The sequence below is a fragment of the Ceratotherium simum genome, chromosome 5 (genome assembly GCF_057802395.1).
Source record: "Ceratotherium simum simum isolate JZ-2026a chromosome 5, ASM5780239v1, whole genome shotgun sequence".
NCBI lineage: Eukaryota > Metazoa > Chordata > Mammalia > Perissodactyla > Rhinocerotidae > Ceratotherium > Ceratotherium simum.
Genome location: NC_141904.1, coordinates 36,367,820 through 36,393,029, shown reverse-complemented (window position 1 = coordinate 36,393,029; position 25,210 = coordinate 36,367,820). Strand labels below are relative to the sequence as shown.

General features: G+C 39.0%; 1 protein-coding gene and 1 long non-coding RNA gene across 4 annotated transcripts in view; both read right to left on the bottom strand.

Moving 5' to 3' along the window:
- The window catches only part of LOC147917002 (uncharacterized), a 31,385-nt gene extending 23,016 nt beyond the window's left edge, over nt 1-8,369 (bottom strand). Inside the window, exon 1 of the long non-coding RNA XR_015552185.1 lies at nt 120-8,369. This is a non-coding gene — a long non-coding RNA (uncharacterized LOC147917002). The remainder of the gene's footprint in view (nt 1-119) is intronic.
- The window catches only part of CMTM8 (CKLF like MARVEL transmembrane domain containing 8), a 104,502-nt gene that overhangs the window by 74,244 nt on the left and 5,048 nt on the right, over nt 1-25,210 (bottom strand). The window lies entirely within an intron of this gene.

Below are 25,210 nucleotides of genomic sequence, written 5' to 3'. Positions count from 1 at the left end.
GGCTGGAGCATGCCTGCTGTGTTGCAAAAGTAGCAAGGAGGCCAGAGTGGCTGCAATGGCTGACCCAGGAGGGGACGGGGACATGGGATCTTGTAGATTGAACAGACTTTGGCTCTTACTCCAAATGAGATGGGAAGCGGCACAACGTGACACATCTTAGCAGGATTTCTCTGGCTGCTCTGTTGAGAACAGACTGGGGGTTGGGGGCGGGAGGAGAAGCAGGGAGATCAGTCAAGAGGCAACTCTAAAAATAAGACAAGAGAGGATGTCAGTTTAGCTGAGGGTGCTAATCCTGGAGGTGGTGAGAATTGACAACATTCTGGGTAGATTTATTTCCGAATTTTTTTTTCTCATATAATCCAATCACCATTATCATAACTAAAAAAATTAACAAGAATTAATATCAATACTTAGTCAATATTCAAATATTCCTGATTGTCTCATAATTTTTTTTTACCATTTGTTTGAATCAGTATCCAAATAAGGTCCATATATTGCAACTGATTGATATTTATCTCTTAAGTCTCTCTTAATCTATAGGTTTCTCCTCCATTACTCCTTTTTTTTCCCTTTAAAATTTGTTTTCTGGAGAAATTGGGTCCTTTGTCTTACAGACACAGTCAGGATTTTGCCAGCAGCATTCTCATAGGTTCTTTCAACATGTTTCTCTGTCCCCTGTATTTCCTGAAAATCTATGCTTAGCACGAGTTGCCTATGAATATAGCATTGAATATGCCTATACAGGAAGAGATGGTGAGTGCACATATACAAGTCTGGGATTCAGGGGAGAGGTCCAGGTTGGAATGGAGATAGAAATTGAGAGTCAGACACAGAGAGTTTAAAGCCACGATTCTCAAGATGACTGAGCAGATAGTCAACAGAACAGTAACCTCAAAGGCTAGAAAAGAAGGTATTTAAAAAAGAAGGGATGGTCAACTGTGTCAGTGTAGTCCACAGGGTCAGTAAGACAAGGACCGAAAGCTGACCACTGGGTTTGGTAAAGCAGACGCTATGGGTGAGCTCAACCAGGGCCGGCTGGGAGGGGAAGTGACAGGCAGATTGAGTTGTGTTCAAGAGCAAATGGGATGACAGGAATTGGGAAGTAAAGACAAGTCTTTCAAGTTTTGCTGCTAAGGAGAGCAGAGAAAAAAGGTGATAACTGGAGGCATATAAGGTGACCTTGAGAGGAAATCTGCTGTTTCAAGAGGGGATCTATCACAGCATATTCTCCTCATGCAATTTTAATGCCACAGATAAACTATATCTATCTACGTACTGTATGTATATATGTACTTTATACATAAAAAAAGTAAGGTTTTTTTTGTCTTCCCCTGTCAAGAACCAGTTTTGCTCCCTTGTGGGCAATATCACTTCCATGGAGAATCCATGTGCTAAACTAAATAAAATGTTTCAAGAGAAGAGAAAAATCCAGCTACCTGACTCCTTGTACTTCCACTAATGCGAAATGAGTTCTTTCACTGGCCAAGGGAAACATTTTCAGGTATAGCCACTAGAGGTGTTCCACGGAAAACAGAGTTGATAGCTCAATTTGTACTTCTATGCGAAATCTTGCCATAGTAGGGCTACAAGATATTTCCATATTTTGACTGCCATACAGTCATCAAACCTCAGAGTTTTCCCCATACAGACACAGGGCTTCCAAGATCATTCATTCCAGAAACAGTTGAGTACAGTGAATTCGGAGCCTACCAATTGCAGTCAGAAAGACCTGGTTGAATCCCACCTCTGCCACTTGCTAGTTGTGACCTTAGGTCACCATAACCTCTTTTAGCCTCAGTTACCTTACCTGTAAAATGGAATAAGAGTAGTTCCAAATGTGTAGGCACATGTTCTTGCCTGTCTTCTCTCTCATTGGAGAACTACCTTTTCTGCAATGTAATTTGAATAGAGTTGACTTCACCCCCCGGTACCAGAAGTAGACAGATGACTAGAGTGTGTCCAGTGTATTCTATCTCCCTGGACTTACTGACTGGACCAGGAATGGCCATACGACCCAAGCCAGACCAATGAGGGACTTTCTCCAGCACATATTTACCACGATGAAGAAATAGATTAATGTTCTTTTTTTCTGGCATCAGTAACTATAAGAATAATACAAAACTGTGAGTGGCATCTTCGTCATTATACAGAGAAAGCTTTCCTGGGAATGCAGTCTATACAGAAGAAAGCATAGCCAAGAGATGGAGAGAGACCGAGCTCTGCTATAATTTGAGCTCCTGGTTCCAGCCATACTGGAAGCTAGACCCACACCTCCACTTCTCAGATACATGAACCAACAAATGTTCCTCCTTTTTGTTGTGGTTGAAGTCAGTTTGGGCCAAGTTTCCACCATCTACAACTGGAACGGCCATGACTAATACACTATTTCACTGTAGGGTATTAAAAATAATGTTTATAAAAGTTCTAGAAAGCGTCTTTCTCTGAATGAACACTCAGTAAATGGTACTGATCATTAGTCTGTTACGTACCAAGTGCTTTTGTCATGCATCAAGTACATAAAGGTAAGTACACTAAAAGGTACAACTAGCAGTTTATGTATTAGGATGAGACAAAAGAGAAAGAACTCTATTTGGGAAAGGAAGGACTGGGCTGAGTTATCCTTAGGAGTTTGCCAGGCCTGAAAGGGGGGTGGGATTCTAAACAGAGGTGACAGAAGGTATAAAAGCATGGAGGTATGCTGAAAGAGATTATCAGGGTACAGCTGAGAATTCAACCTCAAATGTCCACAGGGACAGAGCAGGTAATATAAAAGAGTGAAACACGCCAGGTTTAAAGCAATGGATGACAACGACCCTTGGCCTCAGTCGTGAGAAGCCTAGAGAGTCGAGGACTGTAGTAAACAGGTGAGCCCAAGGTCTGTCATAGCACAGAATACTAGCTGTCCATACGGCCCACTCTCACCTTCTCCCTTTAGTAAGAACTTGATTTTAACTATTCACATGGCCATATAGATGGAAATCATGCTTCTCTAGCTTTATTTGAGCCAGATGTAGCCACACCAGTAAGTTCTGGCCACTAGGATGTGAGAAGAAATGATACATGCAACTTCCAGTTTGGGTCTTTTTTTTTGCTGAGGGTGACTGGCCCTGAGCTACTATCTGTGCCAATCTTCCTCTATTTTGTCTATGGGTTGCTGCCACAGCATGGCTGACTAATGGTGTAGGTCCGAGCCTGGGATCCAAACCTGCAAACCAGGGCCACTGAAGCAGAGCATGTGGAACTTTAACCACTACGCCAGGTTGAGTCTTGAAGGGGTGCATCCTCTACTTCCTCTTCCTACTATAGGCTGCAGCAGACATGATGGTGAGAAACAAAGCAGCATCTAGAACCACAAGATGAAACCCACTGCAGAGGACAGAGAGAAAACGGAAGCAGCCTGGGTCTCTGGCACTATGGAGCTGTCATATCTGCCTTGGGCAACTAGCACTTTGACTGTCAAATGAGAGAAAAACAAGTTCCCACCCTGTTTAAGCCACTTATTTTGGTCTTGGTCACAACAGTCAAACAGATGTCTTGACAACACTCTTACATGTAGAGGGCAGCCATTTCTTGGCTCCAAAGGATTATTGCCACGAGGGATTGTGGGCTCAATGTTGTGCATTTGTCCAATTTTCCAGGAGAACATAATATATAATATCTGACTTTTACAGATTGGCAACTAATTCTGATTTTCAATGCTGTACAGGCCAACACAACCAGTCTGGGGTCCAGTCTCCTTTCTGTTCCACAGGCTTCTCTGAAACAGACTTTTCATTAGAACAAATAATATAATTTAGGGTGATAAGAGTGATAGGATAGTCAGAGTCCTGCAAGTTTGGGCAACACAAAAGAGTTCCCACAAACTCTCATCACCCTCAAATACGGTCCCCAGGGCAGCCCCGTTCCCCTGGAGAACCGAATGCCCAAGCCCGCCAGTCAGCAGCAGCCACAACCATGGGGTCTCACCTGCCCACAACCCTACGCGCGGGGCGCCTCCCTACATACCAATGGCCTTTACCAGGGTAAACACTGTCCCTTTCTTTCTCTCCCTTCCCCCTGCTTTTCAAGATTAAAGAATTTCTCATGAGACAGGGATGAACAAAGGTATCCTGGAAGTGTCATTCATTTATGCAAAAAACAGAAGGTGAAAAAGGCATCCCTGAGTTTCACATGGAAGGTCTGGTAGCCTCACCCAACAAGTTCACCCAGAGAAACAGCTCCTTGGAGAAGGAGTGGGAGGTGGCACAAGACGAGAAGGTGCAACATCCAGCACTCATTTTGTAGGATCCATTCATGAGACAGGTTACAAAAAACAACCTAAGTGGCGCTGGCACTGTGCAGGCCCCGGGTAACACTCACTTCTAAAAAGCAAGATGCTGTGCGACACAACTTCACCTGAGCCCATCTTTCTCCCCAGGAATTCAGGTGAAACACCTCTGTAAAGGTCCATGGTTAGCCACAGGCAATTACTCTAATTGCCAGCAGGGTAGTGACTCCATCAAGGTAATGCCCATGCAGGTTCAAACCGCATGCTATCCTCACAAGTCGATATAAAGAGAAATACCACGGCATTACTGTTGCACAAGCAGCACAATGAACAGAATAAAAACAATCATGTTATAGAAAAAGAACTTCCTATTTACAAGGCCATCTGCTCCCTAGGGAGCTGGCTCCTAGTTCAGGCAGAGGCATTGTTCTGTGGAGGCCTCAATGGGTTAAGATAGGCAAATTTGGAGGTAGGAGCTGGAGAGAGTTTCCCTGCATAGTAGAGGGAGAGGGATCTGGAGGTGAGGAGGATGAGTAATCCAGGAGGCAAGGTGACAAAAAACAAGAAGAGGAGGAGAATGGAGTAGGAGGTCAGTTTGCATTTGCCAAGAGCCTAGCCCCCATCACTGGTCAATACCTGAAACTAACCCAACACTTGGGCGAGTGGGCTTCTTATGGACATGGGAGATGGGCAATAGCAAAGGCTAGAGGAGGGAGTGAGAAGGCAGAGAAGAACGCGGCTCTTTGGGAATTAATGGAAGCATACAGGAGGCCTGTGGGCTCCTCCTACAGAGATACAGAGATTCTGAGCAATTTCACCAATACCCTCAAGGGACAGGGAGGCCCCTATGACACTTGGATAACATCACCTACCCCCAAAACAAGAGTAAAGAGTTCTTACTATGTGCCAGGCACTGTGCTAAAATATTTACATGAACTTGTATTTAATTTTTCAATAATCTTAAGAAGTAGCTATTATTAGATATATTTTACAGATGGCTTTAAAATGTTAAATATTTTGTTTATGATCCCAGAACTAATAGTAGCAGGGCCAAGACTGAAAGCCAGATCTGTTTGGCTCCAGATTCTGTACCATTTCTGCTCAGAGATATGTCATATTTAGCTTTCAAAAAAGAGATTTGGGTTAAATTCATTAATCCTGAGATGTGCCTGCATCTCCTGCCTCCTGACGTGCCGCACTAAGGAGGACATACAGCGCTTCAGTGGTATCCAACAACAGACCACAACATAACCTGAATCTACTCACGCGGGAACATCAGACAAGCCCAATTTGACGAGCATTCCACAAAAGATCTCCCCTGGATTCTTCAAAATTGTCAAGGTCGTGAAAGACAAAGAGAGCCTGAGGAACTGTTCCAGGTCAAACACTACTAAAAAGACATGACAATTAAATGCAACTCATGATCCTGGACTACATCCTGGACAGGGAAAAGAGGCATTGTTCTGTGAATATAAAGCACATTACTGGGACAATTGGTAAAATCTGAGCATGGACTATACTACTGTGGGAGACCAAAATTGGCCACCCTGAAATATATCTTTTTACCTTGATTATTTTTTCTGAAAGAAACTTGAATCTTCCCCCAAACTTATGCCTAAAAGTGACAGACTGGAAGGCTTCTTGCCAAGCCCATTCTTTTCAAAGTTCCGTTTACCAAAACATTTACATTTATCAGGGAAATCTCCATTTGTAAAGGTTATCTCCCTCTCTGTACTGGGAAGAGTGGGGGATGATCTTATCTCTGGGAACTCTTTTCAGTAGGGAAGGAGAGGACTTAAATCTGCATACTCTTGATTACTGTGATTTCTGTCTCCCTCCCCACCCCAAACATCCTCCTTTGTCCTTAGCTGAAGATGGTATTTAAGATGAGAACCTCCACCATTGTGTTGAGAAACTCAGTTTCCCTGGTTTCTCCCATGTATACATGTTATTAAACTTTGTTTTATTTTCTCCTGCTAACCTGTCTTTTAATTATTTGGCCAGCCATAAGAACTTTAAGGAAAAGGGCGGAGGAGGATTCTCCTTCTTCCCCAACATTACTATCAAGGATAAATTTGCTGAATTTGATAGTTATACTGCAGTTATTTAAGAGAATATTCTTGTCCTTGGGAGATGCATGTTAAAATATCCAGAGTATTTAGGATCATGATGTTTGCAGCCTACTCTTGAATGGTTCCACAAAAATATTAAGTAGACAGACAGGCAGGGAGGGAGGATGAAGTAAGATGTTTACACTTGAGAAATCACAGTGAATGGATGAAGAAGTTCATTATACCATTCTTACGATTTTCCTTAGCAACTTGAACTTTTTTAAAATTAAAAGGATTCTGCCTTCAATTTCTGGTGATATGACAAACTGGGTATCCTCCTAAATGAAACAAGTATGGATAAATATAAAACATTTTTAAATATGTTGCTGAGCTGGCAAGAAAAGAAGGAATCCTAAGAGGCTCAAAATGAAATAAAATGGGAATCCTGGGGTGTAACTGAATCCCAAAGCCAGTTTTCATGCTGAGAGTTTGCTGAACCTCTTGAGGACCTTGAGCTTCTTTTTTTTTTTAAATCGCTTTTTTGAGATATAATTCATATACCAAAAAATTCACCTTTTTAAAGTGTACAATTCAGTGATTTTTAGTATATTTACAGAACTGTGCAACCATCACCACTAATTTCAGAACATTTTCATCATCCCAAAAAGAAACTCTGTCCATTAGCAGTCACTCCTTATTCCTTTCTCTCCCCCTGGCCCTCACAAGGATTAATTTACTTTCTGTTTCTATTCTGGACACTTCATATAAATGGCATCCTACAACATGTAGGCTTTTGTGTCTAGCTTCTTTCACTTAGCATGTTTTCAACGGTCATCCATGTTGTAACATGTATCGGTACTTTATTCCTTTTTATTACCAAATAATATTCCATTGTATGGATATACCATGTTTTGTTTCTCCATTCATCAGCTGGTGGGCATTTGAATTGTTTCCTTTTGGCTATTATGAACAATGCTGCTAGGAATATTCATGTATAGTTATTTTGTGGGAACATATGTTTCATTAAAACCTCTTCATCAATACCTAGGAGTGGAATTACTGGGTCATGTGCTGATTCTGTTTTTCCTTTTGAGGAACTGCCAAATTGTTTTCCAAAGTGGCTACACCATTTTATAAGCCAAGCAGCAATATATAAGGGTTCTAATTTCTCTACATCCTTGCCAATACTTATTATTGTCTGACTTTTTTTTTATCATAGTCACACTAGTGGGTGTGAAGTGATATCTCACTGTGGTTTTGATTTGCATTTCCCTGAAGACTAATCACATAGAGCATCTTTTCATGTGCTTATTGGCCCTTTGTATATCTTCTTTGAGAAACTGCTCTTCAAATTCTTTGCCAAGCTTCTATCTTGGTGCTGGATGGTGGAAGAGAATTAAAGCCAAGGGCCCACCCAAGGTGAAAAGTCTAACGGGAAACCCCCATGTAAAGCTGGGATCTTAAAGAGCCATCCCTTCAATGTGAGGGTGAACAAGAAATTAACTCACTGTCAGAGGAAACAGCAATATAGCTTAGCTATCTCAATCTTGGCAATGGGTGTGTGTGGGAGGGAATCTCCCTTTCAATTTATAGTCACACTCAGTCTCTCATTTGGGTTGGGTCTGAGTCTTTGTAGGCTAGGAAGAGCACAGTAGATCTGAAAAATTTAAAGATTTTCTAGAAATGTAAGAGACTTGAAATTAAAAATTGAATGTATGGGGGCCGGCCCCGTGGCTTAGCCGTTAAGTGCACGCGCTCCGCTACTGGTGGCCAGGGTGCGGATCCTCAGCGCAGACCGATGCACTGCTTGTCTGGCCATGCTGAGGCGGCGTCCCACATACAGCAACTAGAAGGATGTGCAACTATGACATACAACTATCTACTGGGGCTTTGGGGAGAAAAAGGGAAAAAAAGGAGGAGGATTGGCAATAGATGTTAGCTCAGGGCCAGTCTTCCTCAGCAATAAAAGAGAGGAGGACTGGCATGGATGTTAGCTCGGGGCTGATCTTCCTCACACACACACACAAAAATGAATGTATGGATTAAACGCTAAAGAAAGAATTATTAAAATGGAATATATAGCAATAACAATAATAAATATATATATATATAAATAAAATGCAGCCCAAGAGCACAGAGTTGGAAATTATTAATTTAAAACACATGGAAACTAGAGTCTGAAGATCTAATACGTATTTAATTAGAGTTTCAGAAGGAGATAAAATAAAATGAGAAAGGCAATATTTTCAACAGATAATGGCTGAGAATTTTCCAATATGATTGAAAGATCAATAATTGGATCCAAGAATCCCAACTAAACCCAAGGATAAATAAAAAGAAATCCTCAGCTAGACATATCATAATGAGATTGCTATATACAAAGACAAAGACAATTTTAAAAGCAAAAGTGGCTCAATTGAAAAGGAATGGCAATTTGCAATCTGACTGCCAACTTCAACAGCAACCATGGAAACCAGTAAGACAAAAGAACGATATCGTCAATGAACTGAGACAAAAATAACTGTCAACTTGGAATTCTATAACCTGTATAATTATCTTTCAAGAATGAGGAAGAAAAAGATTGTCAGGAAAACAAAAACAGATGGGAGATCTGAGATGTAAGAAGAAACAATGAGCAAAGATATCAGGCAACTATGCAGGCTGTGGACGAAACTAAATTGTTGACTATATACAACAATTATAATGCCTAACTTGTAGGTGGAAAAGAGGATAGAACTAAACAATCAGAAAATATTATAGGGGCCGGCCTGGTGGTATAGTGGTTAAGTTTGTGCATTCTGCTTCGGCGGCCCGGGATTCAAAGGTTCGGATCCCGGGTGTGGACATATGCACCACTCATCAAGCCATGCTGTGTCAGCATCCCACATACAAAATAGAGGAAGATGGGCACAGATGTTAGCTCAGGGCTAATATTCCTCAGCAAAAAGAGGAGGATTGGCAATGGATGTTAGCTCAGAGCCAGTCTTCCTCATAAAAAAAAAAAAAGTATTATAAATTGCAAGAGACATCATCTAAGTTATTCTCAGATCTTTGTTTTTGTTTAGGAGCAGGGTAAAAATACTGAATAGTTTTAGCCTGTATAACAGACTAAGTATACATGTTTTGTTTTTTTTTTTTTATTGAAGTAACATTGGTTTATAACATACACATTTTTTGTGTGTGTGAGGAAGATCAGCCCTGTGCTAACATCCGTGCCCATCTTCCTCCACTTTATATGGGACGCCGCCACAGCATGGCTTTCCAAGCAGTGCGTCGCTGTGCGCCCGGGATCCAAACTGGCGAACCCCGCCGCCACAGTGGAACGCGTGGGCACTTAACCGCCTGTGCCACTGGGCCGGCCCCCACATTATATAAATTTCAGGTGTATATCATTATGTTTTGATTTCTGTGTAGATTACATCACGCTCACCACCCAAAGACTAATCACCACACACATGTGTGAATCACCCCTAAGGATGCATGTTAAGATAACTATAGGGAATCCATTAAAAGAACAGGCAGAGCATAACTTCCAAACAGGAGAAAGAAAAAGAATGAGAAATACCAAAACAAAAACTTATTCAGTCTAAAACATGGCAATCCAGGTAGCCATCAACGTAGAAGGGGCAAGTTATGGTATATTCATATAATGGAATATAATGCCACTTTAAAAGTTAGTGAACAGCTACATGTATCAACATGGAAAACACTCAATGATGAATCAAAGTACCAAGGCATAGAAGAAAACATCATGTGATTCTGTACTCTATAAAGTTCAAAATGAATCAAGGCTAAACAATGGCCGGAACACTTTGAACTTTACAGAATACACAGCCAGGACAGTGGTTACCTCTGGAGAAGCAGGCAGCGCACACAAGGGGCCTCTAAGATATGGTGGAGTTCTATTTCTTAAACTGAGTGGTTGGCATATGGTTACTTGTTTTCTTATTCTTTAAATTGTATACAGGTTTTAGTACTGTATGATATTTCACACACAAAAAAGTTTTAAGGAATCTTAGTTCTGTGAGCATGATGTAAGTCTGCAGAAGACACCTCCCCACTTTTCAATTATGCAAGTCAGCAACTGAAGGATTGTGGCTCCACCTTTTCAAGTACCCCGGGAGACAGGAAACACAAGCACCAACCCCCATCTGGGCTCCCATTCCACAGCCTGGCAGCTAGGTCAGCACGGTATTAACCACCAGAGACCTAGTTAACTGAGCTTTGGTCTTCCACCTTTACTAAATCAACCTAATCACATAAAGGGAAGTTAAAAAATCCAACATCAGCTTCCCAGGGCAGCGCGAACAAGCTTGTGATTTGAAATGTGAATGAAAGGGAAAACCTCTCAAGATTCATGTCACAGTTAAAGGAACCTTAGACGTGATTTCCAAAGTATAAACTAGTAGAATATTAAATACAGCCATTATATATCTCCTCAAACATCTCCATCTCTAAGGAAATTTCTGGGCCTGTGAAACTAAAAGAAGTCCAGAGCCTCAAAGCTCACAGATTTTTTTTCCCCTAAAGTAAACCTAAAGCTAAAGGGAGATGAGCTGACAGGTCCTTGATATCTTCTCCTCTTGACTGCCGTGCCGTCTCAGGCAACACAACTCTTTCTGTGTCTAAAGAATCTTTTTCAAGAATGCCCCTTCAAGTCTGCTCAAGGTTCATCACTTCAGATAAAGTTTTTCTTTTTCTAAAGTGATCTTTGATGCTTGTCAATCCTTGATTGCTATAGATTTCTTTTTGTATCCTTTAAAACCTCAATTTAAAGATTTCTGTCCTGCCTCAAGTCCTTTCTGGAAACAAGGCAGGTTATAAATCAACAATAAAGATGTCTTTCTCCTCTGAATTATTTTTTCCCCAGAAAGTGGCACCTCTTATAATTAGATTTTGGATAGATGAAGGAAAGGGTAAGGCAAGATAAGAAGCAAGGTCAGAGCTGCAGGTTTTCCAAAATAGGCCATTAAAGTCAGACCTCCGGAAAATTGACCCACCCCATGGCTTTGTAGACCTTCTTTGAATTAAGTCTACACAGGAGCGTAAATTGATGAAATCTTTCCATTGCATCTACAAAGCTGGCATCATTCATAATTGCGGCTAGATCATTTTACCAATCTTCCACAGTCTAAATGAACCGATCATGTTAAAAAGTAAAATAAGCAGGGCTTTGTGGTTCTCAGCATAGCCTTTAAACTTTCTTTAGCTAATAGTATGATCCTAGGGGCCGGCCCCGTGGCCTAGTGGCTGAGTTCAGTGTGCTCTGCTTTAGCGGCCCAGGTCTGCAGGTTTGGATCCTGGGTGCAGACCTACACCACTTGTCAGCCATGCTGTGGCAGCGACTCACATATAAAGTAGAGGAAGACTGGCACAGATGTTAGCTCAGGGCTCATCTTCCTCAAGCAAAAAAAGAGGAAGAGTGGCCAGCCTGGTGGCATAGTGGTTAAGTTCATGCACTCCGCTTTGGTGGCCCGCGGTTCACAAGTTCACGGGTTCAGATCCTGGGCACAGACCTACACACTGCTCATCAAGCCATGCTGTGACGGCATCCCACATACAAAACAGAGGAAGGTTGGCACAGACGTTAGCTCAGAGATAATCTTCCTCAAACAAAAAGAGGAAGATTGGCAACAGATGTTAGCTCAGGGCCAATCTTCCTCACCAAAAAAAAAAAAGAAAGAAAGAAAGAAAAAAAGGAAGAGTGGCAACAGATGTTAGCTCAGGACTAATCTTCCTCACCAACAACAACAACAAAAAAGTATGATCCTAATCCTAACACCAGTACATATCACAGTGGCTATGTTCAAGCTCATTGCTGGGTGTGTGAAAACTCAGTAGAAGCTAAAATATGGCCACTCATTGTGAACACAGTTCTGTCCAGGTGGGATTAACCTACAAATTCTGGATCTACTGAGGGACAAAGGGAAGAAATAAACCTCCATATACCCAAGAAATAAACTAATATTTACCTCTGGGGCAGGACTTACATGTATTTTAGCTCACCTTATAGTCTGCTAACCTGTGAAGTCATCATCACTCTTCTCACTAATATAGATGGAAGTTCAGGAAATACTAGGTCAGTTGTGCAAGGTCACGCAGCTAGAAATCAAATGGATGTCCAGACTGAAAAAGGGCAAGTCCTTAGAATGTTCTGGAATTACAACAAATCACAGGAGGTCTTCCCCCTCCAACACAGTGACCCTAGTAGAATCCAATGAAAGTGGCTGTAGTAAGTGCTACATGTGGATCCACTCAACTCCATTCTGTTCCTCCTGCAGTATGCCTTACTGCTCACTAGAGGCTGGAAGGCCAGACGACAGCTCAGGTTCCACACATGATGTAGCTTTGGCAGACACATGCGTCCAAGACTTAGGAGGCCAAAGACAACATCATGGGGCTAGATGACATGCTTTGGCTGCTTCTGCGTTCCCACTGCAGATTCAGCCAAGGAGTTGTTTGTGGGGTTTTTTGTGGCAGCTATAACTGAAATCCCAGTGTCCCATCCCTAGCTTTATAGTGTTAAGGGGCAAGGCAGGGGGCAGCCATTTGGGGCCATGTGTCACAATGGAGGCAATGGAGGTCCAGGACTCAGCAGTTGTGAGAGTAAATCCTGCTTCCTTGCCTTCTTGCCTATGACAGGCCAGTTCCGTGGTGTGATTCTGGGAAGTTTTGCTGGAAGCTCAGCCTAGAGTCTGCTCCTCCAGCCCTACCCTAAATTTTGGAAGCCATCTAATGATGCATAATAAATCTCCTGCTGCTTCAACTAGTTAGAGTGGATGCTGTCATCTCCAACTCAACCTTGACCAAGTCATTGGATATCCTACTTTCTCATAGAAGGGAGATTCCACTGGGCTGGTTACAATGAATCTCACAGTGGGTATGGAAGAGGGAGAAACAATCAGATGGAATTTGTCTCACCTTGCACTCCACAAGGGTGTGGTTGACTCATTCATGTATAATTTTGGAACTGTTTCCTCAAATCATAGCTCAATTAGAAATGGAAATGAAAGAAGGGATTCCCCCAAACATGGGGCTGGCTTAATACCAAGTGAGACAACAAATGTGAAAATTTATTTAATTTTAAATGAAAATTGACAGTAAAATGTTCATCTAAGAAAAAGTACTGCCACCTTCCTGGAAATAGCTCTTGTCATAAATCTTAGTAAAAAAAAGAAACAAATTGTATTTTGCCTCTATTAAATTTTAGGTTTAAGTTTGTGAGCTGAACAAAGGGCTAAAGGCCCTCAAGGTATAAATGCCTCTTGAATTTCAGCTCGAATTTGAAAATTTGAGGTTTTTTTAAACTATCATTCAATATCTTCCTAAGCATATTTTTCTTTTCATGTCTTACATCCTATCACTGATCATTTGTTTAAATAAGAATAAAAAGGTACTATTTACCACTATATTTTAAATGCTAGACATAAATTCTGGCACATAATAAATATTTGACACATTTGATGACTGAATAAATAATATATGCATTACTCATTTACATTGTAAAACACATAGCATTTTAGACTGAAAAAGACCTTAAAGAACTTAAGAATCAGTAAGACATAACTGAAGACAAGGAAACAGTTGAGGAGTTTTCTTCTTAGGAACTGAAGTAATGTAAATCCCTTTTCCCAAAATTAATCTACGTATTATATAAAAATCCAATCAAAAGCCAATACAGTTTGACAAATGAGAGGAGACATAGTAGTACATGACTTAAAAAAAAAAAATCTAAAAATTATGGCTGGGGTGGTTTACCCTATAAGATGTTAATATGTATCCTAGAACTATAGATGTTAAAACATGGAAGAAAGACTGGAATAAACTAGAAAGCACAGAGTTGAACCCAAGAAGATACAAGAATTAAGTAAATGAAAAAAGGGAGCAATCTAGACTAGTGAATGAAGCATAAACTTATCAATCTATCATGTTGAGACAACTGAGTAGACATTTGAAAACAAAGTTAGAGCCCAACTTTACACCTTCTGCTAAATTAAATTTCAATATGAAGGTTAAATATTAAAAAGTATTAAAAGAAAAATATAGATTAAATATTAATATATAGTTAATTATACTTAGTTTTGTTAGTGAGGTAGAACTTTCTAAGCATGACACCAAATGTGGGGAAAAAATAAGATTGACAGATTTGAAGATAAACTTTAGATTTTGTAAATAAAATCACCATAAATAAAATGAAGGCATGATAGACTGAAAAAAATATTTGCAACACAGAAAGAAGGTCAATATTCCTTATATACATTAAAAATACCTATAAGGGCGGGCCAGCCTGGTGGTGTAGCAGTTGGGTTCATGCACTCCGCTTTGGCAGCCCAGCGTTTGTGGGTTCGGATCCCAGGCGCGGACCTACACGCTGCTTATCAAGCCATGCTGTGGCAGGTGTCCCACATATAAAATAGAGGAAGATGGGCACAGATGTTAGCTGAGGGCCAATCTTCCTCATCAAAAAAACAAAACAAAACAAAACACCTATAAGTGAATAACAAAACAGCTGAACTTCTCTTTCAAGGTAGCTGACTAGAACTGTATCTTTACCTCTTCATCCTCCCTAAATCCCACTGAAATGACAGAATAAAAAACCCACAAATAATTTAAAAATACAAAGTAGTGCTGAAAAGCTGGAAAGAGCAGCAGCAGCAGTGCAGGCAGTGAGGAATTCCAGGAGGCATGCAGGAACAAACTAATGATAAGCAACGGGGTTTCCAGTCTTCAGCTCTGGAGAGGAAAACAGAGGAACTATCAAAAAGATGACTTTCCAGGGGCTGGCCCCATGGCCTAGTGGTTAAGTCGGCATGCTCCGCTTTGGTGGCCCGGGTTCAGATCCCAGGAGTGGACCTACACCATTTGTTGGCGGCCATGCTGTGGCAGCAACCCACATACAAAATAGAGGAAGATTGGCACAGACGTTAGCTTAGGGCAAATCTTCCTCAGCAAAAAAAAAAAAAAAGGTGAGTTTCCAAGCAGACCCTCAGAAAAATCTAAAGATAGAGGTAATAACAGAAGTGGGAGAAGGAATGGGCCAAGGGTAATCTGCCAAGGAGTAATTTAAAGGCTTAGAAGCTGCCAAATTAATCATTCTCTCCCCATCCCCTCCAGCAGTTACTTCTGGAAATAGGCCCCAAGATAAAACTTCAAGACTGCCAGATGCTTCAACAAGCTATGTGCAAACCTCATAGGAAAGTCCATGCAGCCACACTACCCTCATGTCCCCCCTCCCCCAATTATTATTTCCCTTCCTCTGGAAAAAACCACTAGATACAGGTCATGTGATGAAAACCTGGATTCACTGCCAGGGGCATGAGATATTATCACTCATGCTGAGCAAACCTTCTCCAGCCATCTCATCTACAATCACAAACGGACAATCATGAATCACCAAATGACTGGCAAAAGTAGCCATATGAGAAGCAACAGACTCAACAAGCAGAAGAAGTGGTCTCTCTATAAATAAACAAAAGTTTAAATATACTCAAGATTCTTAAAGTGATTCAATTAAAAAAAGCGATCAGGCTACAAAGTAAAAAGAATGACATACTGTTGGGAATTAAAACTACCAGCGCCAAAAAAAAAAATAAAATTCAACAACATGCTCAAGAGCAGAACATACTCAGGTGAAAATCTAAATTTGGGCTGGAAGTGATATTTCCCTAGATCTCTACAAAAGGACAAAGAGAAGGAAAGAAAAGTTAGGAGATACTGAAGATAGTTTAATCTCTCCTGGAACTTCTGTGTTGAATCAAGATTTTTTTGAAGGAGAAAACAGAAAGAACAGATGTAGGAAATACAAGAAATTTCCCTGCACTGAGATTTGAATATTAGTTATACAGAGCCCAACAAGTGTTGAGGAAGACGAATAAAGAATGCCCTACTAGACACATAGTGGTAAAATATATGATCTCTACAGATCTCTTGAGACAGCGAGAAAACTCCAAAAGCTTCTAGGGAGATTTAAAAAACCATTTGGTTACTTACAAGGAAAGGAGAACCTGATTCCCACAGAGGAATGGGTTTAAAGCCTAATGAAATCAAGCCCTGTGACTTAAATATTACAAAGGTTACAGTTTACTGCAACAGGTGTAAAGAACATATTCTCAGCAGGGGACACCAGGGGACATCAGGCTAGAGCTGTCCTGAGAGAAGGGCTTTAGGTCTTCCCGATTACTCCCAGGTTGGGGTGAGGGCATTCTGCCTGCCCAGGGAGAGATCCCACCAAGACTCAGGAAATTCCAAGTGAGGACTTAACAATCTTCTTTTACTCTCAACCACATCAACATTAAGCTCCAGTATAACTACCTTATAGCGTTGCAAAACTGCCTTTCACAAGCCATTTCACCCCAATATAACAACATTCCATCTACAGCTTCTTGCTCCACCACCAATACCATCTGTCTACATTCTCATGGGTAATATAATGTGCAATGCATCATTCACGCAAGGCTGCACTGCAACTAAGTCTGTGGGAATGCACAATCACAAATGGACAAGGCCTGGGAGGGACTGGACCTAACAGGCCTGTCTAGGGTCTACCACACCACCAGGTCTCTTATTAACAACACTGGATGCTAGAAGACAATGAAGCATTATCTTCAAAGAATTAATGAAAAGAAATTTTAAGACCTACAATTTTATACCAACCAAATTATTATTCAAGTACAAGCGTAAAAGAAAGATGTTACTAGATGTACAAGGATTCAAAAGTTGAACACCTTCAAACCTTTTCTAAAAGAATTACTCAAGGGAGTACTTTGAAATTGAAAAATAGATCAATAAAGTAAATGACACAAAAAAATAACAGTGTGAAAAAATTTAAACTTGTAGTTACCAAAATAGTTGTTCGGTAACATGGGTGGGAAGATTCAGACAACTAGCAAGAAATGATTCCTAAGAAATCATTTTTTAAAAAGTAGTCCAGAGATGTAAAATGGTGCATCCACTTCAGAAAACAGTCTGGCAGTTCCTCATATGGTTAAATGTAGAGCTTTCATTTGATCCAGCAATTCCACTCCTAGGAATACATCCAAGAGAAATGAAAATATATGTCCACACAAAATCTTGTACATGCATGTTCTTAGCAGCATTATTAACAATAGCTAAAAGGTGGAAACAATCCAAACGCCCATGAATTCATAAACAGATAGATAAAATGTGGTATAGCCACACAATGGAATATTATTTGGCAATAAAAAGAAATGAAGTACTGACATGCTACATCATGGATGAAGCTTGAAAACATTACGCTAAGGGAAAGAAGCCAATCACAAAAGACCACATACGATGGGATTCTATTTATAAGAAATGTCCCAAATAGGCAAATTTTAGAGTCAGAATATAGATTAGTGGTTGCCTAGGGCTGGGGTGAGGGGTTATAAGGAAACGAAGGATGACTGCTAATGGATACGAGGTTTTTTTTTCAGGATGATGAAAATACTCTAAAATAGATTGTGGTGATGGTTGCACATCTCTGTGAATATTCTAAAAGCCACTGAGTTGTACACTTTAAACGGATGAACTGAATAGTATGTGAATTATATCTCAACAAAGCTGTTACAAAAAAATCCAGAAAAAAATTGGCTAACACAAAGCACATGGCTAGGAATAGGTAAGGAGGACAGTGTTGTCTTTTGAACCGAATTATGTGGTTACACAACTTGATTAATTCTCTGGGTAGTGAGAAAAATAAGTTTAAATACTATTAGGTAAAATTTTAAAAGTAACTCCAAACTAAATATAAATAAAATTTATAACTTTCAATCACTAGAGTAAAAAATAAGCAAAACTAAGAATTTTAAATGCTATCACAATAAATACAATTGTGTTAAATTTCCAAATTGAAAGACAAGATCTCAGGCTAGGTATAGAAATAAAATCTAGCTATATGACATATATAGAAGATGTACTTATAACAAGATGACAGGGAAAGGTAAAAACTAAAGGCAGGGTTTCCTTTTGGAAGATGAAAATGTTTTGGAACTAGATAGATATGGTGATTATACAATATTGTGAATATAATAAATGCCATTCAATTGTTCACTTTAAAATAATTAGTTTTATGTTATGTAAATCTCACCGCAATTAAAAAATAAAGGGACAAGAACATATCAGATAAACACTAGCCAAAAAAGCTGGTATGGCAATATTAAAATCAGACAAAACAGAATACAGCAAAGGAATCAAAAACTGGTCTTACATATGAGCATAGAAACAAAATCCCCAGATATGACATTAACAAATCAAAACGAAGAGTAAAAAAAAGTTTTAAAATCCAATATTTTTTAAGAGAATTATTATAACTAAGTACAGATTATCCCAAGAGTCCAAGAATGATTCAACATTAGATTGTATATGAAATCTAAAAAATACCTGAACTCACAGAAACAGAGAACAGATTGGTGATTGCCAGAGGCGGGAGGGTTGGAGGTGGGGGAAATGAGTGAATGTGGTCAAAAGGTACAAACTTCCAGTCATAAGATGACTAAGTTCTGGGGATGTAACGTATAGCATGGTGACTAGAGTTAACAATACTGTATCGTATATTTGAAAGTTGCTAAGAGAGTAAATCTTAAAAGTTCTCATCATAAGAAAAAAAAATTTATAACTATGTAAGGTGATGGATGTTAACTAAGCTTATTGTGGTGGTCATTTCGCAATATATACATATATCAAATCATTATGCTGTACACCTTAAATTAATACAATGTTATATGTCAATAGCTCAATAAAACTGGAGGGGAAAAAAGAATACATTATAACTAAGTAGACATTATCCCAAGAGTACAAGAATGATTCAACATTAGATCTCCTAATATAATTTACTCCGTTAGCAAATTGAGGGAAACGACAACCTATATGACCACCTCAATAAAAAGCACCCCGCGGGCCTGCCCTGTGGCTTAGCGGTTAAGCGTGCGCGCTCCGCTACTGGCGGCCCAGAGTTCGGATCCTGGGCGCGCACCGAGGCACCGCTTCTCCGGCCATGCTGAGGCCGCATCCCACATACAGCAACTAGAAGGATGTGCAACTATGACATACAACTATCCACTGGGGCTTTGGGGGAAAAAAAGGAGGAGGATTGGCAATAGATGTTAGCTCAGAGCTGGTCTTCCTCAGCAAAAAGAGGAGGATTAGCATAGACGTTAGCTCAGGGCTGATCTTCCTCACAAAAAAAACAAAACAAAAACAGCCCTCTCCACAAAATCCTATCTCCTAAATTCAATAATCATTCCTGATTAAAATGGATACACAGTTAAACTTCCCTTCCTTAACTCAATTAAGAATATTTACCAGAACCTACAGTTAAACCTGTACTATTATTAAAACATTGAAAACATCCCAATTAAAGTTATGGGCCAGCCAAGGATACCCCCTCATCCTAATGATGCAACATTATACTGGCTGTCATAACCTATGCAATAATGAAACACAGGATAAACACAGAAAGGATAGAAAAACCATCCTTATTCACAGATATTACTATAATTTACTTATAAAATAAAAAATAATAAAACTATTACAAGAATTCAAATAAGATGGCTATCCACAAGATTAAAATAAGAAAATTAACAGCTGTCTTATAAACCACAAATAATCATAAATTGATAAATCTAATTCATTTTTGACAAATACCATTTACCAAAAATTGAAAATACTTAAATCTAGTAAGAAATATGTAAGAATCATGTGGAAAAACTTAGGACTTCAAGAGCATAAAATGACCTAAATAAATAGAGAGATACAATATTCCTAAGTGGTAAGATTTAATATCATAGGATATATCCTCAAGTTAATTTATAAATTTAATGCAATCTCAATCAAAATAAAAGTTGTAATGGGATTTAAAGAACATCAATTCTAAAAATCACATGTAAGTGTTGGTGTAAGTACACAAGAATAGCAAAGAAATAGAAAAATTTGTATGACTTGCTCTATTGGATATTAAAATACATGATAAAGCTACAGTAATTTAAACGGTCTGGAACTTAGGAACAGAAGAGAATAAGGTCAAGAAATAGTTACACATATATGGGAATATTATATGATTAATGGTGAGATAAATAGATATCCACTTGGGGGAAAAAAGTAAAATTACACTCTTACCTTATACACACAAAAAGAACTTATGGCATAAGACGGTAAATATTCTTTTTGTGCGTGTGTGAGGAAGATTAGCCCTGAGCTAACATCCGATGCCAATCCTCCTCTTTTTGCTGAGGAAGAGTGGCGCTGGGCTAACATCCGTGCCCATCTTCCTCTACTTTATATGGGACACCACCACAGCATGGCTTGAGAAGTGGTGTGTCAGTGCACGCCCAGGATCCAAACCTGCAAACCCCGAGCCACCAAAGCAGAGCGCGTGCACTTAACCGCTACGCCACCCGGCCAGCCCCAAGATGGTAAATATTCTTAACACTAAAAAAAAATTCTCCTATATTTTCTTCAATTATCTGTATAATCTTGGGGGTAGGAAAACCATGTTTAAGCAAAGTAAACCCTAGAAGCCTAAATAAAGGTAACAGTTTAGATTTCATGAAAATCAGAAACTTATTTTGATGAAAAATGGCATGAATGATGCTAATAACAAGTGACAGATGAGAAAATTAATACCCATAATATACAGGAAACTTATAAATCAACAAAAAAGAAATATGGAAGAATATTAAGATATTATTAAATGAAAAAGAAGTTGCAGAATATATATAATACACACATTCATGTATGTGTATATTTGCACATGTACAGAAAAAGAGAAATACCAATGATAAGTGCATCAGGGCAGGTGGGTAGATGAGGGATGGAGTGAAGGAGGTAGGTTAGCAGAGACTTTCAGTTTTCACACTATATATAAATGATCTGAAATTTATTTTTACAATGAACACTTATGACTTTGCTGCAAGCTTCCTTAATTACATTAATGCATAAATATATTCTCATTATAAAAACATTAGATCATATAAAAAGATAAGGAATTAAATAGCAAACATTTCTATTCAAACACATTCCCCAAACCAATCTTATTTCCCTCCTGGGAAGTAATTTTCATTAAAGTCTTCTGGACAGAAAGAGCCCCATTTTTTAATGGGTAGAGGAAAAAAACAGGCAGTTACCAAAAGAAGAAATGAATGGCTAATTAGCATATTTAAAATGTTCAACTTTAATAATCACAGAAATGCAAATAAAAACAATTTGCTCTTTTTCACATGTCCGGGGCTCTCCTAAATATTATTTATAGCTGATGTTCTCTCTGACTAGTGTGTGCCCATGCCGAACTAGGTTTTATTATTTTGAGTATCTCCCACTCCAATAAAATTGGCGAATATTAAAAGAAAGTTTAGTGAGTATTTGCAGAAACAAATCTCGTTACATACTGAAACACCACTAGAGGATATGCAAATTGGTACAAACCTTTCTGTACAACTTGGCAGTAATATCAAAAACCTTAAGAACGCATATGCCAAACCGTGAAAATACTATTAGAACTAAAAAGTGAGGTCAGCAAAGTTGCAGGATACAAGGTCAAGAATACAGAACCCAGCTGGACTTCTATGATCTAGCAATGAACAATCCGAAAAGGAAATTAATAAAATAATTCCATTCGCAATAGCATCAAAAAGAATAAAATACTCAGGAATAAATTTAATAAAAAATACAAGACATGTATCATGAAAACTACAAAACATTGTTGAAAGAAATTAGAGAAGACCTAAATAAATGGAAAGATATCCCATGTTTGCGAATTGGAAAACTTAACTTTGTTAAGATGGCAGTATTCCCCAAATTGATCTACAGCTTCCACACAATCCACATTGAAATCCCAGCTGCCTTTTTTGTGTAGAAATTGACAAGCTGATGCCAAAATTCATATGGAAATGCAAGGGACCCAGAATAGCCAAAACAATCTTGAAAAAAGAAGAACAAATTGAGAGGACTCACACTTGCGATTTCAAAACTTTCTACAGAGTTTCTACAAAGTAATCAATACAGTATGGTACTGGCATAAGGATAGACAAATAGACCAATGGAATAGAACTGAGAATTCAGAAATAAACCCTTACATTTATGGTCATTTGATTTTCAACAAGGGTGCCAAGACAATTCAATGGGAGAGAAACAGTCTTTTCAACAAATGGTGCTGGGACAATCAGATATCCATAGCGAAAGGAATAAACTTAGACCCCTGCCTCACATGACATACAAAAATTAACTCAAAATGAATCACAGACCAAAATGTAAGACATAAAAGTATATAACTTTTAGGAGAAAACATAAAAGTACATCTTCATTACCTTGGATTAGGTAAAGTCTCCTTAGACACGACATCAAAAGCACAAGCAACAAAAAATATATAAAATGGACTTCATCAAATTAAGAACCTTTGCACTTCAAAGGATACCATGAAAAAAAGTGAAAAGATAATCCATAGAATGAAAGAAAAATATCTGCAAATCATATATCTGATAAGAGACTTCTTTACATCCAGAATATGTACAGAACTCTCACAATTTCACATTAAAATAATGTAAATTTTGTGGTGATGGGTTGTAATTAGTATTTGGGTGGTGAACATGATGTAATCTATGCAGAAATAGAAGTATAATGATGTACACCTGAAATTTATACAATGTTATAAACCAATGTTCCTGCAATAAACAAACAAAAATAAATAAATAAATAAATAAACAGAACAAAGGAAATAAAACAAAGAGGAAAAAAATGTAATTTTTGAAATGGCTAAGAATTTGAATAAACAATTCTCCAAAGAAGATATACAAATGACCAATACGCACATGAAGAGTTGCTCAACATCATTAGTCATGGAAATATAAACCAAAACCACAATGAGATTCCACTTCACACACTGCAGGATGGCTAGAATCAAAAAGACAGAAAATAACAAGTCTTGGTGAGGATGTGAAGAAACTGGAACCCTCATATTGCCACTGGGATTGTAAAGTAGTGCAGCCACTTTGGAAACAGTCTAGCAGTGCCTCAAAATACTAAACAAAGAGTTACCATATGACCTAGCCATTCCATTCCTAGGTAAATGCCCAAGAGAACTGAAAACTTATGTCCACACTAAAACTTGCCCATGAAAATTCAGAGCAGCATTATTCATACTACTACTCAAAATATGGAAACAACCCAAACGTCCATCAACTGATGAATGGATAAATAAAATGTTATTTATACAATACAATGGAATATTATTTGGCAATATATGGAATGAAGTACTAAGACATACTACAGCATGGATGATCCTTGAAAACATTATGCTACATGAAACAAGCCAGACAGAAAGGGCGACATATTGTAGGATTCCATTTATGTGAAATGTCCAGAATAGACAAATCTATACAGATACAAAGTAGAATAGTGGTTACCAAAGGCTGAGGGAAGGCCCTTGAGAGAATGGGGAGCGATAAGTATGGGGTTTCTTTTTGAGGTGATGAAAATGTCCTAAAATTAGATAGTGGTGATAGTTCTACAAGTCTCTGAATATCTCAACAATCCCAGAATTGTACACTCTAAAACAGTCAATTTTATGATATGAATTATATCTCAATAAGCTTTTAAAAATGCATATGCCAAAACTCAGAACTCTACACTAAAAAGGGTAAATTTCACGGTATACCTCAATAAACTTGACTTTAAAGAAGATTCATATACCTTTTACTCAATTCTAAGTACTCATCCTTAGACAATGTTAAAGAACATCCAGAAGGATTTAGCTTAAAGGATGTTTGCTACAACACTGTTAAAAGAAAAAAGAAACATACATTGAACAGTAGGAAATTGCATATTTATGGAACACTATGTGGCCATTAAGAATATCCTAAGAAATTAATCATTGATGAGGAAAGGTAATTTATCAGGTCTCGGCAGGAAACGAGGCACGTTCAGATTGGGTAATCTGAGTGGAGTTTAATAAAGGTGTTACGTATAAAGCAGGGTGCAGAAAACCCACAACTGATAGTGCAGGACCTGGCAGCAGTAAGCAGGAGGGAGGGAACAGTTGTCAGAGCCAGGGAAAATAGCTGTATGGAGAGGGCTGCCAGAGAGCCCGCCTTCCATGGAGAGACGCGGCCAACCTGCTGAGACCCAGCAGGGAGGAATCCTGTGGAATGAATACCCAGAACCTGCTCTCCTGTCACCCTACAGCCTCCTGCTGGTGCCAGCATTGGATGAATCCAGCGGGACGTCAGAGGGGAGCCCTTGAGACAGCTCATGCAAATCAGCCTTCAGGGTGGAGAAGGGTGGAGAGTGTATTTGAAGGACAAATGGAAGATATCCAGCACAGGGGTCATAGCAGTAAACAAAAAGAATAGTTTACAAGTGACAGCAACTAGAAGGATGTGCAGCTATGACATACAACTATCTACTGGGGCTTTGGGGGGGGGGGGATTATAAAAAAAAAACAAGTGACTGCATTTTTCAAAAATTACAGATAAATAATATATAACCACTTAAGAAATTCTGGAATGATTTACTCCAAGAGGTAAACAGTGGTTCACCCAGAGTTCCTTAACAGTGGTGCTGTTGGCAATTGGTGAAGCAATTCTTTGTTGCTGGGGACTGTCCCAAGCACAGGAATTTAGCATCCTTGGCCCCCAGGGCACTAAACACCAATAGAAACCCCAGGCATTACAATACTCAAAATTTTTTCAAAGTCCCACCCATTTCCAAACAAGGGGAGGTACCACACCTGTTAGGAATCACGGTGGGGCCTAAGATTACAATTTTTTTTCTTACCTGCATTTTTCTAATTTTTCTAGTAAGACTAGGTGTTGTTTGTGAAATGGAAACTATGCTCACTATTTTTTTAAAAGAACTCAACATGATAGAATAATTTAGATTCCAGCTCTCAGTACACCCTATTTTT